Source organism: Haemaphysalis longicornis, unplaced genomic scaffold, assembly GCF_048455015.1.
Source record: "Haemaphysalis longicornis isolate Haplotype H1 unplaced genomic scaffold, Haemaphysalis longicornis Haplotype H1 scaffold_6, whole genome shotgun sequence".
Taxonomy (NCBI): Eukaryota; Metazoa; Arthropoda; class Arachnida; order Ixodida; family Ixodidae; genus Haemaphysalis; species Haemaphysalis longicornis.
In genome coordinates this window covers 9,136,687-9,157,418 of record NW_027526407.1, presented here as the reverse complement: position 1 = coordinate 9,157,418, position 20,732 = coordinate 9,136,687, and the positions used below count along the sequence as shown (strand labels likewise).

Genomic DNA, 20,732 nt, shown 5'->3' with positions numbered 1-20,732 from the left:
AAATGGAGCGCAAACTAGAGCGAGCCATGAAAATGCAAATAATCAGTTGGTTTAATGGTTGGTTTGCTGCTAAGAGAGTAGATATTCTAAAGAGGTATTCCACAGCACATTCACTACCAAAGTAAATAAAAGGTTTTCCTTACTATGCTTATACTTTACTGAGAGTGGAGCATCCGGAAAGGTCAAAAAGACCCCACATAGTGTCCGCTCATCCTGAAAAATTATTTGTTCCGTAAATTCCCCCTGCTCAGCTGCAAGAGACAAGCAACATTAAAACACCAAAGAACCTCACAGCAAATATTCTGAATATGCCTGCATTATGTTTAACTGTGGATCACATAACTATTTTTCTTAAAATATACAACCGAATATCTGCTCACCTGCTCCAAAATTCTATTCAGAATAACTTGTTTCCAGCATTAGATCGCAAGATGTATTGTAATCAGTTCCCAATAAATAACATAAGCCGAATTAGCTTCGGCTTGCCAATCGTGGTAGCAGCGCTATCGTTGTAATGGTTTCTGTTTGGGTGTCAGTATTACGAATAGAGTTCATGGATTTGTCTTTTTTAACCAACATATTACTCTACAATTTTCTTTCAATAAAGTGTGGGTTATCACTGTAAACAAAGCCATTTCTTTTTCAAAACTGGTGGCTCGATACTGATCATCACTCCAACTTGAGCGCACAAAAAGCGAGCACTGAAGGAAAAAGACACGAAGATCAGCGCAGTAATTCAGGCCACCTACTTAGAACAACTGCTTAGCACAGCTTCTTAAATCATCATCATCATCACCAGCATACCTACGCCCACTGCAGGGCAAAGTCCTCTCCCATTGATATTCAAAAACCCCACTCCTGCTCTAACTGCGACCACTTTATCCCCGCAAGCTTCTTGATCTCATCGGCCCATCTAATAATTCTGCCGCCCCTTGCCACGCTTGCCTTCTCTAGGGATTCACTCTATTACCTATAATGACCAACGTTTATCTTCCCTTCGTATTACATACCCTGCCCTCGTCCATATCTTATTCTTAATTTCTACAAAGATGTCCTTACCATGCGTTTGTTCCTTGGCCCACTACGCTCTTCTTGTCCCTTAATGTTACAGCTATCATCTTCCGTTACATTGCGCGCTGTGTCGTCCTCAATTTAAGTTTAGCCCTCTTAGTGAGCCTCCAAGTTTCGGCCCCGTAGGTGAGTACAGCTAAGATGCGGCTGTTATACACTTTCTTTTTCAGGGGCAATGGTAGGTGGCCATTCATTATCTGAGAATGCCTGCCGTATACACTCCACCCCATTTTTATTCTGCGAATTATCTCTGCCGCATGGTTGAGATCAGGGGTCAGAACTTGGTATAAGTAGATATATTCGCTTACCACTTGCACGGCCTCGCCACCTATGTCAAACCACTGTGCTGTCCCGAGGTTATTACTATTAGTTTTCTGCGTATTAATTTTCAGGCGCACGGTTCTACTCTGTTTGTCCAGTGTGGTAAGCATGCTTTGCAATTCCTCCCCGAGTAACTTAACAAGGCAACGTCATCAGCAAATGTAAGGTTACTGAGCTATTCTACATAACCCTTTCTCCCACCTTTTCCCAATCCAATGTTCTGAATATTTCTTGTAAACATGCTGTGACTAACATCGGAGAGATTGTGTCTCCTTGTCTGATGCCTTTACTTATAGGTACTTTACTGCTCTTCTTATGGAGAAAGGTGGCAGCCGTGAACCCACCGTAAGTATCCCTCTGGTATTCTTACATAACGCTCGTCTACACCCTGGTTCCGTAACTCCTTAATGACTGCTGAGGTTTCGGCTGAGGCAAATGCTTTACGATAGTCCGTGATGGTTATTCTAGGGGTTCAGTATACTCCGCGCACTGCTCTATCACGTGGATAATGGAGCGATTACGGTCCATTGTTCAATATCATGTACGAAACCCTGCTTGCTCATTAAATGCACTGAAATGTAAGGTGGCAGAAATTCTGTTAGCTATTACGGTGGCGAGTACCTTGTAGATGACTGATCAAAAGCCCATCGGCCTGTAATTTATCAAGTCCTTCATGTCACCTTTCTTATGGATTAGTATGATGTTCGCGTTCTTCCAAGAATCCAGTACGCTCGCGGTCCTTAGGCATTGCGTGTACAGGTTTGCCTGTTTTACTAGTACACTGTGCCTACCGCCGCTGAAGTGTTCTGCAGTTATCTGGTCTTCACGAGGGGCTTTGGCCCCTTCATTTCATTCAAAGCCTTCCTTACTTCCTCTGTCGTTACTGGTGGGATTCTATCTCCTCTGAACTACTTTCGCTTTCGTCATTATCCTGGATGTCCCGGCTACTCTACACATCTCTATAGAACTCCTCGGATACTTTGACTATTTATCTTTTTTTGTGAAGACAGTGCCTTGCTTGTCTTTAGGTGCATACATCTGATTTCTCCCCACACCTAAATACCTCGTTACAGCTTTCAGGCTGTCTCTGTTCTTTACAGCATACTCGATCCTCTCCTTATTATAATTCCGTTTGTCAGCTGTGTTATGGCTATTGATTACCTTCGAAGGATCCGCTAGTTCAATTCTCTCAGCTTGGGTGGAGATCTTTATAATTTTTCATTTCCTAAATATATCTTTCGTCTCCTGGAAAAGTTTGCCAGTATCCAATCTAACCATATTGCCCTTGACGTCTACTGCACACTACATGATAATGCGTGTAAGATTGTCGCTGGCTTCCTGTATCGTAAGCTCTGCTTTCTCAGTAAGAGCTGAATATAGGTTCTGCAGCGCGATTCTGAATTACTGATGTTTACGCCTTACGGTTGGCGTATACATCGGCTTCTTTCGTACTAGCTTGGTGCGGTCCCTCATAAAATTTACCCTCATCCTAGATCTCACTATACGGTGGTCACTACACCTTACCCTTCCGAGCACTTCCACATCCTGCACGACGCCAGCATTATCGTATATTATGTGGTCTATTTCATTTTTATGCTCACCACTCGGGCTCCTCTGCGTCCACATGCGTCTCTTGTTTGCAGAAGAGGGTAGTAATAGTGAGTAGACGATTCCGTCCTGCGAGCTCGACTGGTAGGTCTCCCCGGCTCTGTCTACAGCCCATACCGTAGTGCCCAACTGTATTGTCACCAGCCTGATTCTTGCCTACTTTAGCATTGAAGTCTCCCACAACTACGGTATACTGAGTGATTGGTCATTGCTGATTGCACATCTCCACAGAGGCTTTTAACTTCCTGGTCGTCATGGATGGATGAGGGCACGTATCCCTGTACAACCTTGAGTTTGTACCACTTATTAGGCCTAATCACAAGACCGGCTACCCTTTCGTAATGGTATAGTATTTGTTTATGTTGCCAGCCATGCTTTCATTCACTGGAAATCCCACTCCCAGTTCTCTTCTGTCCACTAGACCGCGGTAAAATAAGACGTGCCCATTTTTCAGCACCGTAGGGCTTCACCTGTCCTCCTAACCTCACTGATTCCTATGACATCCAATATAATGCGCTGTAATTTCCGGAACAAAAGCTCTAGACTCGCTTTCCTAGATAAGGTTCTCGTGTTAAACGTTGCCAGGTTCAGATTCCAATGGCGGCCTGTCCGGGTCTAGGTATTTTTAGCACCCTCTGCTGCGTCACAGGTCTGACCACCGCCGTGGTCAGTTGCTTCGTCGCCGTTGGAGACTGAGGGGGGTGCGTTCAATGACATATCCATGGCAGGTTGTGTCCATTACTACACGAGGGTGGCCAATCCTGCTCTAGTGAGGGGTTACGTTACCGGCAATGCACGCCGGCGTCAGGCCGCACCCAAGGCCTCACTTTGAAATTCCCTCAACACGCGGATTTTTTTTTTCTCGTGGGAATTGTCCGGCACCGGGATTCGAGCCACGGCCCTTCTGAGCGCGAGGTGGAAGCTCTACCTCTGCGCCACCGCTGCAATAAGCTGCTTGAATGCGTACCATCCAACATGTTTTGTGTTTTGCTGGGATGTGTTTTGTAATCCATAGTTGTAATTAGTGCTTTTAAGCTTACAAAATAACAACCGTTTTTTGTTTGCAGTTGCAGCATTGTTGATAAGATTCACGCATTCACTCCGAATGCCTCACGTTACTCAAAGTGGGCGCTTCCAGGTGCTGGTGTTCCACACAATTGCAAGGAATGTTCAGTTTCACAATTCTTTTTGAAGGTGCAATTTGCGGCAGAAACAATATAATTGGTGACTGCGGCTGCATATCGTCGTTGCTCTAACTAAAAAATAAGAGTGTCGTGAAGCAATGCTTATGTGCATGTCGTAAATATTCGAGCAATGTTTTTATCTTTCAAAAGATAACAATCGCAAAAATAAGGCGCATTGAAGTAAGAAGATGCGCCAAGGTGAGGGCATGCCCTATGAATGTTGGATATGCGTTTCGTAGTTATAAAAGATTTTAACAAATTTCAGGTGGGAAAATTCCTAACACAAGAACAATGCTTTACGAAGTTGCTTGTCTAACAAGACTGACAATGGCGGCCCGACTACAGCAAGAACAATCAGATGGCCTATTCTTGATTAGGTAATATACAAGTTCCCAACTATATGCAGGAAACAGTAAAAAATTCCCCCGCATTTCCCCGAGGGGGAGAATGTGAAAGTGCGAATGCACGGTTGTCGGCCCGCTTGCGGCGCTTGCGCTCGGCCCCCGCAGCCCACCGCCTCGCCGCCTTCTCTTTCATCTCTTCCATCGGGTTTGTAGTATCACGTGTACACCACGCAGTTATCAAGCCGCTATAACGCCGCTGAGTCGCCAACGCACGCCGCTGACGACGTAGTTTGAATGCGTTAAAGATATAAAGCGCGTTACTAACACTGATATCAGCGTCGCGTCCGTGGCTTAGTCGGTAAAGCGTCGCGCTGCGGCAGCAAAGTCCTCGGATCGAAACCTGGCGCCGGATGCTGTTTTTTTTTATATAGAGAGAGGAGGACTGCGGACGCCGCCGCCGCCGGCGGTGGATGGTTTGGGGTCGCTTATAAAGTGCATTCGCACTTAAAATAAATGGTTGGATAGAGTATGGTTTAGTCACTAATGTGTTTTCTTTCAGTCAGAAATTCCAAAAATTATTGAATTTGAGCGTTCTTAATGCTCTGGTGAACCCAACCACAAGAGAGAAATCAGGCAAAAAAGGGGTATGGGCTGGGGAGAACTCGGCAGGCACTCCCAAATAATGAAAGGTAAGCTAGCATTGTCACTAAAAAAAAATCTCGTGCCATCTCCGCTAACGTAAAAACTGGTGAGGGTCAAACAATGCAGTGTATATCAGTATTCTTGGCGCCTTGGCGTTTTTGCGAACGGGGATGAAACCTCAAGGGGGGGGGGGGCGGAGTTTGGGGCAAAAGTCTCTTTTGTTTGAAGCATGAAGCTCTCTAGCATGAGGCGTAAAAGAGCGTCCCGGTTTTTAGTACGCGTTACACTGTAGCGCAAAGTGTAAACGAGTCTCAAGGTGTTTTAGTACCGTGACTACAGGAGACGGATGACGATTACGAAGACGACGAAAGTTGACGGCAATACCCCAGCCCATCAAGAGCTTCGACCCAAAAGTCTACAACCAGTGCGTACAGACGGTTAAACCTCGGTCTATAGAAAACAGCTAGAAAGCAGGCTTAGGTTGGCCCAACAGGCCATGGAAAGAATAATGTTTTGAATAACACTCAGTGACACGAAACGAGCTGCATGGATCATAAGGCAAGTTAAGAAAAAGATATGAACCTGGGCTGGCCTATAGTGAGACAAACCGAAAACTGTTGGAGGATTAGCGTTGCAGAGTGAACACCGAGAGGTGGGTCTATAAGAGGAGGATGCCATTATTTTAATAAGGGGATGACAAAGGGAATTTCGGTAGTATATTATGGACTAGAGCAGTGAGGGAGATGAGCGGTTAAAAGTCAATGGAAGTGGCTTTGTACTGAAGTTGGCCAGAGTAGGCTGATACTGATGGTGGTGACGATTATAATTAAAACAGCGGAGTTTTTCAAAGGTGCTTCAGGACAGTGGCAGACTCAATACAAGAACGTCATGTGCACAACAATTTCAACGAAAAAATTTTTCGGTTTAAATTGTACATAAAACTGTATTGCCAACAAACTCAATAAGATGGCGTATTGCTGCACAAAACGTTTTCGACCTTTTCTCACAAGTGTTGGCAATGTAGCAGACAGATGAACAAGTCAGCAAAATATGTTATATGCGTTTTAGTAGGCTTAAAAATAAAGCGGTAAAAATGTTGGGTAAAAAGCAGAAATTATAAAGTATTTTTTGAAAAAAAGGGAACTACATGTACATTTTAATGCAATATAAACCAGAAATACACCCGTGTATTGTTAATACGAAGGTAAAAATTGCAATATAAACAAGTAGACATATGAAGAGGTAAACAGAAGTGGCGTCCTATTCTCAAGGCAAAGACAAACATTACTGTATATTAAAGTATGTACCTAATATAAAACATTATTTAGAATTCTTCAGAACTCAAATGAGTGACAAGTTTTGTTAAAAGAAGCATCGCTAAGGTAGGTAAGTAATTTGTAGATTAACATTTTCGTTCGTTCAAATTTAATAATGAACGACAGTTTAAATATTTATAAATCTCGAAAATGTAACATAGCCATTGTAAGCTTATGTGATATGTCAGGAAGTATGGTTTGCAAGAATAATATGTTTTTCAGCAAACGGCAGTAGATTGGCTAAGAGCGAGGTGAAAAACTACCTTGTATGCTGTATTATTTTGTCATGGAATGAAATCAGGTTGATGTTTAGGACATATGGCATTTTCTGTTATGAGCATGGCGAAACAAATATTGTGGGTTAGTTTTTTGCGATACAGTTTTTTTATTACAACCACATTGTTGGAATTGCCGAATCATTTCTGTACACTTATTGATAATAGTGTTAAACAATTTGCTTAGTTGATGAGTGTCGCGCTTCAGAAGATACAGTTTAAAACTGCTGATTGTTTAAATATTGAGTCTGAACAAAAGGGTTGTGCATATGTCCTTGGGACATTTAAAAATCAAAGATTATGAGATTTTTTTTTCCTCAGAAGTACGAGGAGGCAGACAGAGAATAAAGGGTACCATGCCTTATAGAGGCCCTAGCCCCCTTTGGTACAATAGGAGAAAGAATTGAAATCAACCAATCTGGAAATTCTAATGTTTCAGTTAGAAAAATACAAGCACCATGTAGATCACCAGACGTTATAAAACAATACGGGAAAGGTACAGTAATGAACGTTAAATACACAAATGTAAAGGAAAAAAAAGAGTGCACAATCTGGGTAGAACAATAGTTGCGTTTTAAATATAGAGACAACTTCAAAACCTGTGCAATAAAGAAGTTTAACGAACAGCCACAGTTCTAGTCATTAGGCAGATAATCTGATTTAGGAGGTGTCCTTTGGCGTGTGTTTTAAATATGTTTTTACTGCATTTGAAATCAATGTGGTCTAGAAATTTGATGAGTATCTCACTGCGTTGAAATGGAGAAGATTGCCTGCGCGGTTTGTTGGCAATTTCGGTTTGCACCTCGCTCGCGCTTATCAGACTTGCTTAGATAGCGTTTGGAAGTTGCGACGGTTCCAGTATAGCGTTACTTTTACCTCCAACGATCTCCGCAATGTAAGCCCCTGCTTTAATAAAATGCCTATTTATTGCGATTGCCATTTTAGCTGATTCTACCCACCTACCGTTCAAGCCAGCAACACGCGACTGCGTGCTCTTCTTCCCGCCCATTATCACATTCACTCTTTCCCATATCTTTTCGGGATCGATAAGTATATCCTCAAAGAAGCGTTCATGGTATCTGAGCTTGGCGTTGTTCAGGTCGCTCTGCAGTTTGTTTCTGTATTTTTTTCGCATTCAAGAGGCAGGGTATGGTCACGCGTTCGCAAAAATGGCCATGCATTGAGTTTTTACTTTTAATCTGTTTAAGAAGTTATTTATCCTTCCAGGGCTTTCCCACCTTTCGGAATTTTTTGTTGTGCCGCTGATTGAAACATTTCGTCGTAGCGTTAGTATGTGCTCTAAAATAGGCCACAAGCTTTCTTTGAGCCGTTTTCATCGAAAAGTTCCTTCCAGTCGAAAACTTTGAGAAGGTTCTGAAACTGTTCCAGTCCCCAACCGGTTACTCTACACCGAAAAATTCTTCCACAACTATTGCCACTTCAAGTAATTTTTGTGTTGGCAAGGCAAAACACGAGGAAATGATCACTCAGATGAACGGAAAATAAGCCAGCCTGGATTTCAACGATTTTTATACTAAAAAAGACAAATATCTAGAAGGGAAGCTTTACCAGAATATCCCCTACTCGGTGTTTCTACGGGAATTGTGTATGCATGGCATGCCAATACCTTTTTTATTTCCAGAGACCACTTACCCTCTGAACTCATGTCTATATTGATATCCCCCATAATAATACAAAAGTTGTTCGTCCTGCTACCAAACAGAAGGAGTCGTTTAAGAAAAATACTAAAGTTTTGCCTGCCACCATTTAGGGGTCCATAAACCACTGACGCTGTGGTCTTTCCGAACCAAATTGCTACGTACTCAACATTGTTATTACTCGTACAGAAGTTTTAGGGACCCTATACGATATGGATTCATTATGGTAAAGTGCAAATCCACCCCACCACCTGGCCTGTGTGAAAAGTTGTTTCGATCAGTATCTGTAAAGATTAGAATTGTGTCATTTCTATTCAACGAATTTTCAGAAAAACACATCAGATGAAGGTCAGGCCGAACTGTTTCAAAAATAATAATGTCATCTAAGTTGTTTCTCATGGGCCTGGCATTTATATGCATCAAATCTTGTTCACAACAACCGCTAAACTCTTCGGAAAAACTGTCAGTGTTATAGTGTGATTTACCACTTTCCTTAGGTATCGTAACGAGAGCACTTTGTCAAGTTGCTTCTAATACTGCAGTCCGTACTTCCCCGACCAGAGCCCTAAACGCCCCCTTCCCGCCGTCTTTCGCGGTTTTTGCTTCTTTCGCTCAGGCATTTTTGATCGTTCAAAGTTCGAAGCTAAATACAGTAGCGATGACACGTACATAGGTGCTCAGATGGAAGCTCTTGTTTGGCAGTTCAAACATTTTCTTCTATGAGCCTACTCACACACTCACAACATGTGTTCAGCGTTCTTCGCCACGCGCCGGAGGTAATTCCGGCAGTCATGGGAAGAGAACGCATTGCGCATGGCAATATCCTGTGATTTCTTGCCCACCCAGCACAAGGTAGGCCTTCGTATGAGTGGTAGTCGTAGCACCTGGAACACTTTCAGCCTTATGAACTGCACTATTTCTCCAGGTTTACGTAGACTGAACAATGTCTGGACCATGAGAGCATTGTATTATAAAAAAATACTCGGTGTCCACGAGATGTTCTCATGACGTTTACCCAGCAGTGAATCATATGCCTTTTTCTAGATTGGAAGAATGTCTGTCTTGCATGGTTTTCCTTTCCACTTTGCATTGATCTTGACATCATCCTCCAAACCCTCGAGATAGTTTTGCGTGATGAGACAATGTTTGATGTAGTCTGTATCGATGTCCTCTTCTACGACGACGGTTTTGATTTCTCAGACTTTTGCCTTCAGAACGTTTGCCATGAACTGTTTTTAATGCTGCCATGTGTGTTGATAATTTCGTTAAGCCTGTCTATTCCTATTTTACTAGTAGCGGAGATGATTACCACTTCCATTGACGGCCTGGTATTAACAACCTTGAGGCCCAATTCGGCGGGGTCAATGGTATCTTTGATTTCATCAATTACCTTCACCAGAGGGAGGTTTGACAGCTCTACATGTGCAGTTTTTGTTTTGTGCCTTGTTGCAGATTCGCCTGCCTCAGACTCTAGGAAGTGTTTCTTGGGCCATATGGGAGCTCTTAAGACAGTGGCATACGATTCTTTGAGAACCTTGACCTCTGTTTGTCCAACGTTCCTTTCTTGGTTTGCTTCAAGCACAATCGTGTTTATTTAGCTGTGCACTGAACTAGACCATACCAGTTCTTGCCGACCTGTAGTTCGTGGCACTTGTTTGAAATTAACATTCGAATTCTTTATTAGAATGTCAAAATAACTTCGAGTAATAATAAATAATAGAAATATCAAAAAGTATATTCTCTGATCTCAACGTAAAAAGAATATCCCGTGAATTGTTCGTGTTTTAGTTTAGGTGCCCATAATACGCACCTTTTTTGTAAGCAATAAATTTCGTACAGTGTAAAAACATGTTGCTAAATTATTATTTCTCTACAAAATACCAAACGCTCGTCAATACGCCGAAGGACTCGCAAATGTTTCTACATGTGTCGAAAACGTAAACTTGTAGGAAAAGTGGTAATAGCACAAACCCCTGGGTCACAGAGTTGCGAACACTGAGTAAGAATTGTCCTAAAGTTTTTGCTTATTTGCATCGGTACTTAGAAAATACTCACTAGAAACATTGTTCTTCGCCATAGAATGCACAATATTCAAAGTTGAAGCATTGGGTGCTAACGGGACAGAATAATTGGAAGCCACCGGCACATCAAATAACATGGCTGCTATAGAAACATAGTTGTGCTGCAAAAGCAGCACAAGAATAATATTAACAATAACTATGTTTTTTACATTCGCGTTTCGTTTTGAGTAACAAGTTACAAATGCGCCACCATATGCGGAAACGGGTACGTTCAAGTACCATGCAGATCAATAAATTAATAAAGCAGCACACAGCTTGGCACAGGAGCTGGGTCAGTGGAAATAAAGTCGTCGGGTGTGCGGAAATTTCTAGTCTTCTGGTAGACAACGTGATTCTAGTGATTGTATTTTTAATAGCATTGATATTATTTTGTCAGAAATGACTGTGTGGAACCTACGTTGTGGAACCTACGTGGTTTATGACAAATGATATACCAGGGCTGCAAGTCGAATTCATGTAGTCAAATAATTTTGCCCCTTTATAGAGCTACGAATGTTCCTCTGACTTCCCTCCAAAAATCTACCGTTGCTACAAATAGTTAAAGAAGAAATGTGTGCGAAAGAAACGGCAACCTAATTCGATTTTCTATTTTCTTCCGAAACTTTGGTTTACACTGAAGGTTTTCACTCTTGTCTGCCTTTTGTGTTCCGACTTAGCGGTTCAGGCTAAAAAAAGAAGTATTTCATGCTTTTTACCAGGCTTTGTGGTAAAGTTAAGCTCCTAATATTGAAATTCGATTTCACGAAACCTTATCCTACTTATGATGATGTACAACCAAGTTTTGCTCTAAAACGTGTGCAGATAGATGCAATAACCCACTTCGAATTGATTCAAGCCCATTCTGGACACAGGAAATTTACGCTTTAGTTCTGGAGCGCTAAGAAACCCTACTCAATTAGTCAACAAAACTCCAGCACAAAAAGAATGCATGCGACGTAACAAAATTATACAACTCGGCGGCACCGCCAAAAATCCTCTTCAATACCTATCCTTTTCAATATTCAATAACCTGAAACTATAACCGGCGAACAGCACCTGCAAGAATAAAAACGACATTTATTGCTATGTGATTTGTAAATTTACTGCAAAGTGCAGGTGAAGTACTCCATGCGTTTTAAAAAAAGTTGACATCATAGGCAATAATATGGTTTGCATAAAAGTTGTAATAACATTTGTTACCTGCGGTACTTAACTGCATCATGGTAGGTCCATAAGGATACGTCGTTGGAAAACGACCGATTTCTGTGTCAACGTACAGTCTTTTTCAAAATTTTGTGGGCCACGGCGACCGTGGCTGGAGCAGGCGCGCGGCCGAGCAGGGGCGCTGCTCTTGCCGCTGTCGGCTGGTTACGCGGCTAAAGAGAGGGAGGGGAAATTTCGCGCTTCCTTTCGTAGTATGGCTGGCGCGATAAGTGCAGCGGGGCCGCTTTCTCAGAGAAGGCGCACTTCGCTTCAGCGCAGGCACTTTGCGCAGCACTTGTGGCGCCGGACACACTACAAAAGCAAGAACAAAAGTTCCCCTCGCTCTCTTTAGCCGCGCAACCAGCCGACAGCGGCAAGCGCAGCGCCCCTGTCTGGCCGCGCGCCTGCTCCGGCCACGGTCGCCGTGGCCCACAAAATTTTGACAAAGACTGTACGTGCCTTTGTACATCTTCCTCCTTTGTTTAGGGAAAAACACAGCTTTTTATTTCTTGAGCAATAAAAAACTGTTGTTTGTAATAAAGGTACACAACCTACCTCAGGCCAGAAACGTTTCTGATAAACATTGCCTCTTTGTATACGTTGTACACTGTCTTGTCCACCTTACAAAATACGTTTGGAAACGTTCCTACGTATGTCCATATCAGTCCTGTAAAATTTAGGAACTGCAAAAAATCATGACTGTCTATGACAAAGTTTTGGTATTTTGTAATCTTTATAACAAAAAGCCATTACTACAGAAAATTTTAAAATTTTTTTGTACTATGCGTTTCCATACCACAGCTCCATTTTGCGTGTCTTTCAGGCAAATAACGCCTTGCTAAACCTGCGTAATTTTTCCCAAAAGCGTTATGCCTAAATATGACGAATTTGAAGTGTGTCATTTGTGCTTATGCACTACAGTCTGCGCATCCCAATATGGAAAAGAATACATGGTATCTATATTATTGCATAGTTATTTGCTTTAGAGTGTTGCGTTAAACAAGGTTAAGTTACCGTGTACTTTAAATATTTGTGAAGAAACTGCAAGGAGAAAAATATTTATCAGCGGCATCTTCCGAATTCTTTCCGCCAAGAGCAGTTCTCGCTTCAACATCAGTTGGTTTTGACAACTTGTAGGCAGCGGCCTGTCCTGAGGCTATTGTTCTGCCTGCCCCGTCCTTCGCGCTGTGATTAACTATAAACACGTACCAACTCGCCCAACTTGCAACTGTCCTTGTCATATTCGTATGCCAATGCATTTGATCTTTTGAAAATGAAATAAATATGTCGAAACTGTGAAACATTTTCCGTGGTTGCTTTTGTAACCTACAATAGCGAATAGCAGCATTAGTACCGCGCGAGTAGCAATGCGTCAAAGCTACGAGTAATAGTTTTGCGTGATGTAAGAAGCAAGAAAATGCTTACAAGTTTAGTATTGAGAATTCTGAATGGAGTACAAGCTACCTTATGTACTTGACTAAGTATACCAATGAAAATGTTCTCTAGACAGGCAGACAGAATACAGAGAAAAAAATATACAACAAAAGTGTAGGTGTTGAAAATATAAATTTAGGTTGGTGGCCACTGGTTTGCTTATATGCCTATTCTACTATTAGGTGAAATATTATATATATAATGCATCTAGTTTGCTTATTTTATTAGTCACCTTTGAAAAAAGTTATATAATTACCTCCCTAAGGTCCACTACGGGAAAGTCATATTGCCCTGCAAACGCAACGATTGGAATCACAGTGACCGCCAATACGGCTGGCAGAGAGACTGAGAGCTTCATCTTGGTAGCTTCGATGGTAACAAAGAGGGCCTAGACAATGTGTCTTGAAACTTTCTACTCGCTTCAAAAAAGACACGGGCTTCGCGTTCTTGGAAACAGACCGAAGGTTTTATGTGGTAACGTTACTTTTGTTCGGTGAGAGCACAATCTTACAGTCAGTAACCTGAAGACTAGGGTTACATCAGGTGAGCTTGCGATTCATACGTTGAGGGCAAGATAGTCTCGAAAATTGTCTGTCAAGCTAAAGCTGTTTGGTGTTATAAACCTAAGAAGATTGGCGGGCAGTATTACTACAATTTACAGCTACGGAAACACGCACGTCCAGCTAAAGGCGCATACCCTATTTATATAAATACAAATAACTTAAATGCCTATATGTCTTTATGTGATCGGTGTATATAGGTATTGCACAACGAAACAATTGAAGCAACAATGGTGATAACAGCCAAAATTATATCTTCTGGATATGAAATTATCATTTCTGGACACCATTTCTTGCTTATACTCGTTGCGTGGTGTAAACATTACATACAGCCGGCAGTTAACACAGAGATATATTTGCCGTCTCAATTTTTTTCAGAAAGCTACACCAACCCACGGTACTTCAAGAAGATATTTTAGCAGATTCATCAGAATTATATAAAAACACAACAAGACATAAACGACTCATCGAAGGCACAAAAATTGTATGCTTACTTGTTATTAATATAAAAAGCATCAGGAAAAATCAATCGACTAAAGGCTCTTGCTAGGAACATAGACAAGAATATTCACCGAAGGTGAAGAATCATTCAAAATTTTGTTCGAAGCAATCGGGATTAAGAACTTGCGATCTTGAAAAACGGAAAGGTGCATGGTAGCCAAAAAATTCGTGAAGGCTTTTGGGAGACATCAGTAGTGGTCAGGAACATCTTCAGGTTCGTATGGAGATTTGTATTTTGTGAGCATCGCAACGCTGTCTTATGCAAAGAATTACGTCTGGCGAACAAAAGAAAAAATACTGTTTCCCTCTAACCCCCCCCCCCCACCAAGCATACAATTCACAAAGGAGGGTGCCGCAATCACCCACATCCAAAAGAATGATTTTGGGCGTCTAGCCATGTACAGCATGTGAATGAGCTTTCCCGTTTTTTGCACAAACCAAGAAAACCTTTACAAACAGGGGGAACGTGCACTGTGGCAGTGGTTTGATGACCCAAAAAATCTCGTTTACCAAAAGATAGGGCTCCTATTGGAGTAAATGTTGCAGTTCTATGTGTCTGTTAATATTATAACGGGTTCGTTATGTTACACATTACCAGGAAGCACAGGATGTCTTACTTTGGCCTGTGCTTTCAGAGGGTTTTGAAAATGGAGTACACTTGTTTCCCAAAAGATCACAGCATTACAGTGGCCGCAGATAGATATTGCGCAGTAGAACCATATAATAGCGTGATTTTCTTACGCCAGACTCTCATGAATGTTGCTCAACTTCTATATATGCCAACACTCGAACTTTAGTGAAACAGAACAGGATTATTTAAAGAAAAATACTTCCGCCGCTGGGGCACAGCATCCAAGGCATTTTTCGGCTCCGCCCAAACGCGTGGGAAGGTTCGGGGCCATCGTGACCGATTTCAGATGAAGGCTAATAGCGAAAACAGGCTGTGTCGAGATGTCGCCGCACGTTAGAAAATCTCAGTGAGCCAAAATCACACCAGGGTAGTTAAGATGGTTGTGGTTCGTTTCCCCGAAGTCCGGTGTCGATGAGGAACCCAATCGCCCGGGCTCCGGTTGATTTGGCAGGAGGCTGGCAGGGCGATGGTGTTGAAGTTCTTGGAGATGGCGGTCGAATTGACGAACCCGAGGCGTTGAGGTTGATTAAATGAAACGAACAGTTTTTATACAGATATTTACAGTAGGAAAACTGGGTACATGAGTAATAAAAGAAAAAATCTAAACTTCAGCTAGACGCTAGCTCCGAGTGCGCACAAATCACTCGAGCTCGTGCACTCGAACCACGCGCACCTGCTCGTGGACGAGCAGGTGCGCGTGACCCCGCGGGGTGTGAGCGAAAGGCGGCGACAGTGCACTGTGCCGGCCGGGGCTCGTTAACAATGGTGTCTCGTTAACAACGCCGTTAACAACGTCGGTAATCCCACCACCTCCACGCGTCACGTCGACGGTTCCCAAAGCCCGGTGGCACCGTCTGCTTTCTGAATGGGGGATTATCCCTGTGGTATCCGCTGGGCCAGACCATTTGTCTCCCGTGCGCGGCGTGACGAATTGGCGACGGCTGCGGCGTAGAGTTGACCGTGCTGGGCCCCCAGACGGAGTGGCGGTTTCTCACGCGCAGCCTGGGCGCCTGGCCGCTGATCTCTTAAGTGGAGCTTGCAAGGGTCATTCACTGTTACGCGATTTTAAATGCAGAGCATTTCTTTAACTCACGATGTCACCTGGCGCTGGCGTGCCTCGGCGTCCGCAACAGCCGTTCCAGGTGCGCCCTCTCCCCCACTGCTCCTCTCCCGCATCACGCTACCCTCCTCGCTCTCAACAACAGGTCTGAACCGCTCCCCCTACACTATATAAAAAAATAATGCTTACCGGCGCCTGGTTTCGATCCCACGACCCTGCGGGTGGAACGCAAGGTACATGGTGCTCTACCCACTGCGCCTCAAAGCCGACACAGAATGGAAGGCTACGAACGCGCCTTATATCCTTGACTCATCCAAACTACGTCAAGAAGCTGCTGATACAACGCATTCACTACCTGTGGGCGGAACGCGAGGTACATGGTGCTCTTCCCACTGCGCCACAAAACCGACACAGAATGAAAGGCTACGAACGCCCTTTATATCCTTGACTTATTGAAACTACGTCAAGAAGCTGCTGATACAACGCATTCACTACCATCAACTCCCCAAACACTAAACGTTAGCGCAATACACCGACTCCCTATGCGACGCATTTGCTCTAGTCCCCCTCGCCGGAAGATGGGCCCTTTTTAATTCGTTCCGGTGCAGAATCGGCAAGTTAATCATCAAATCTTGATATTTGAAACAAAACAATGGCAGGAAGCTGTGGCTAACAATGAGCGGAATAAAGCAACCGAAGACGGGAAGGAATAATGTGGCTGCCTTCATGAAGAATACCATTCTCATTAGAACACACCCATGTAGTGAATGTTGTCGCGCCAATTGGTGCTGCATAGTTTGAACAAATGTTCGCACCAGGTTTCACAAATTTACGGGCTTGAAAGAGCAAATACACATGTGGTAAAGTCTGCGCACTTTGATTTTTTTGTAGTAAACACGATTTATACACCCCTTGGGGTACGGATCATAATAAAAGCAGTTGCTAAAACAAATGTAAAGTCACGTGGTGAAATAGAAACTCTAACAAACGCAAGCCCAGTATTGTTTGCTACGGTAAAAAGCTTCGTAATCACGATGCATTTTTACCTAAACACATCAAAAAATGCGTATTGAGTCTTCTTGGAATTCTTTGTTGTGTATTGGACTTCTGAGTGCTGCAGCATCTTCGCATTCTTTGTTAAAAATGAATTCGGCTTTACATGTCAATGTCCGCAGAAATTTTTCGTACACAAGTGGTTCAGGGTAGCTTAATGCAGCACCAATACGAATTTACTGCCCCTACTTCATGGATTACAAAAAAGAGAAGGAAGTTTATTGAAATTCTAAAGACTGCAGGCTTTGCATGTAAGATCAACCGAGTGCGCCTTTGGAACCGGTGATAACGGTGTTGTGAGGGGAAGACTACACGTTCGGAGGCATTGAGCTCTCTGTGACCAAGGCTTCGATAAAGCACTTTAGAGTAGGTTTATCAAACACGACTCCCACTTAGTTGAACTCCAGTCGCGAAAAAAATTCTTGCCACTAGTGGCCAACCCACACTTTGTTGTCAGTGACAAAAAGAGTTTTTTTTCAGAATATAATGTCTGTCCGAAAAGATTCTGCGAAAATCAATAGTGCCATTTTATATATCGGAGAATTTTGCTGCTCATCCAGGCAAGGAACAATAGACGAGTGCTCAGGAGTTTACAATCATGATGTTCCTTTTTCACTTATTGTCGTTACATTGACATGCCCCTAAACTTTGTTCCCAATAATTGCCTCTGAGGAGCAGTGGGACATCGCGCACCGCTGCTGACATCTGGACATTCAACTTAGGGTAGTCATATGGCTGTGCAGATCACTGGAGAGTTAAAGACGCCACTGGCACAAGCACAGTCTGAGTGCCAGTGACCACAATTTTTTTTCTATTTTGAATATTATGAATTTATTGGGTGTTCACACGTGTTCAGTTTGTGAGCCTGCTCAAACCTGCCAATGTGACGCTGAAATTTAAAAATTGCGCCAAGATTTGCCTATGAAAACTTTAGCTCTTCTTGACCACAGCAAAATGGCCGATTGTGAGTGCTTCCAGAAAATGTTTTCTTCTCCTAAGCTTCACCATACATTTAAACTTCCTATGCACAAAATTGTAGCTTAAAGGTTTTTCTTTCGAACACACAACAGCAGTTTTCGCAAGGTGTAATTATTAATAGTTTATTGATCATGAAACAAAAAAAAATGTAGGAAAAAGTGTACGTATAAGAAAAATAGGCGATTTTACTGAACCTAAAATTATTTCATGAATTCTAAGATATAGGAAATGTTTCGACATTCCTACGCTCTGATATATTACATACATCAGCGCCGTACACAAGTTTGTAGATTTTTGCGGGCTCCACAAGCTAACCGCCATGACGGCTGTGCAACTCCAAAAACCCACTCGAGAGTAAGTCGGTCTCTCTGAAATATGCATCCAAGCATATTTGTTTGCGTCCTCACACCACATCGTTATCACTGCAGCGGTAAAAACCAAGAGAAATAAATTGAGCGCTCTTGAGAAGCAGCGCGCGTCTCTCCAAGCCACTCATTTCACACCAGCGTAAGACTACCTTGAAGGTGATAACGTGATAAGGTTCGCAGCATTTTGCAAAATTTACCCGCCGCATGTTTTCGAGACGCTACAGATGAAAGTATTATTACAGTCGTCAGATATTACGCACATTTTGTTCATAAATACAGGCTGAAGTGAAAAACGTGATGGTAATTTGCCAAACGTGAAGGTAATGTGCCAGTTTTATGGCCGAAGCTCCAAGCAGCAGCAAGAACGGTCCAGCACATACTAACAAGACAAGTCTTCCTGCTACAGGTCTTTTACAAAGAACGCGCATCAGCATCCCGTTTTGCGGTCCACTCATCAAGGAGCATGTTCTCAAGAGTAATTTAAAGCGTCGTCTATGAGTTCTGGACTTCGAACGGTTTGACCGCACGCTTGCCCTAGCGGAATCGTCTATCGTATGACGTACGGTCGGGAGAAAGCAATATGTTTAGTCATGGGAAAGCTTATGAATTGAAAGACAAGCTGCTGCCGACCATGCCAGAATTTTAGTATGCATAAGACGTTTTCAATTGCGATGAGGCCAACGTATTACTGCGAAGCAGTGTACGTCTCACCAGCACCGCCTCTCCACCTCAGTTTTCATTTTAGAAGAAGCCGCTCCACTCGACGCCGCTCTCCGGCTCTTCTCGCAGCAGGCCCATCCGTATTGCACAACTATTATTCCCCTCGGCCCCTCCGACGCCTCTTTCGCACTGTGCCCAAGTGGATGGCAACGGCCGTAGCATCGTTATCGGATGGCGGCGGAGATTCAAGAGACGCGCAAATGGGCGGAAAAACGATTAGCACCTCACATTCCACATCGCGGAGTAGCTAGGAATCATTCCCGGTTGAAGAGCAACTTGCATTTCAACACTGAATATGCGCCAATCGGCGGTGGTCGGTTTCTACGTGCTTGTATTCTGTGGCAAACGACGGGAGGTGCCTGCAAAGCTAGACATCATGCCGCTAAAGCTGGGATTCCCATTTTGCTGCTGGAAAATATAAACGTGAAATATCATGGCTGATTACTACCAGTCACCACTGGTCCATAATCGGGCGGTTTGTGTCAGAGTTTCTGTGTTAGAGGGGCAGTAGGATGCCTAGACTTGGGGGGAAGGAAAGACATATTTTTCCACAAGAATTACGCTAGAGGCCTTTAAAGTCTTAACACCCTTAAAAACGGAGACATGCCTTCCGCTTGGAGGAAGAAGAGGGGGAATTCAAGAAGCGTCGTCCTAGAGGGACACTGAAGTGATTTGTAAACATTGCGGGATTACGAGCGCAAATTGTAGTCAGGAGACCCTAGGCCCTGTTTGGACCACTGTGAGCGCGTTTACGCGAATTTATTTAGTAAAAAAATCAATACCAAATTGCTATCCTCCTCTCCGCACCCTGGCCCATTTTCTGTGGCGTTTTCGTGTCACGTCGGGGGGAGATGAGCTGGTAATTGGCTGCGCTACTGCATGGCTCTCCGGCCTTCATACAGAGTCACTCGGCCCAGCGTTTCGTCCGCCGGTCGCCGACGGGTCGTCGCAATTGGTTCGCTGAGTTGAAACGAAGCCAGGACAGGTTTTTGAATGGAAGAATGTGCCTTTCTTTACTTCGTTAGTTCTTACACTGCATCTAGCTCCAACTCAAGGTCGCAGTCTTCACACAAGCGCTGCACAAGCGCACATGCGACGCTTCGCTAACTGTACGAAAGTAGGAAAGTAAAAGGCCTCTTGAAGGCGGGAGAAGAGTCAGCGAAGTCAATATAGGTACTAAGGAAATAAAATCTTATAAGTTAGTTAGTTCAAGATAGTTTTTCATTTTATAAAAACAAAATGAAGAACTATCTTGCGCTGGGCAAACAAGCACAGCGGTCAGCAGCAACGACTACGCATCTGCGAACGCTTTTCCGTCCAAGAAATACAATTGCCAGACGTGAGATATTGTGGGAAATTGGGGGATGCTTACTGCACAAGCGTAATACAACAAATAGTCACCTGAGCTGCTTGAAATGCTGAAAATAAATAAAAGGGTAACCTGGTTATACATTATATACCTTATATTTTCAAGGTCGCCCGTGCTCGCCCGTGATGGAGTGCGGAATATTACAAGGCTTTCAAAAGGAAGGTAGCGGTATTTTTATATGAAGTATTGGTAGAGGCTTACAAACTACATATTCTCCCGCAGTCCTTTAAGGAGACACACATAATCTTGATACCGAAATGTGAAGATGCAGTAAAACTGCTCTCCGTATAGGCGTATCAGCCAAATAGTCTAGCCACCGTTGACTACAAAATTTACATGAAAGTCTTAGCTAGACGGTTGCAAAACGTAATTGAGT

At 43.2% G+C, this 20,732-nt stretch overlaps 1 long non-coding RNA gene across 1 annotated transcript; it reads left to right on the top strand.

Annotated features, from left to right (window-relative positions):
- The first annotated feature begins 604 nt into the window (after positions 1-604).
- LOC144141379 (uncharacterized) lies at positions 605-10,118 on the top strand. Its single transcript, XR_013316566.1, has 3 exons — positions 605-1,737; positions 4,450-4,561; positions 9,872-10,118. It is a non-coding gene; the product is annotated as an uncharacterized LOC144141379 (long non-coding RNA).
- The last annotated feature ends 10,614 nt before the right edge of the window (positions 10,119-20,732 follow it).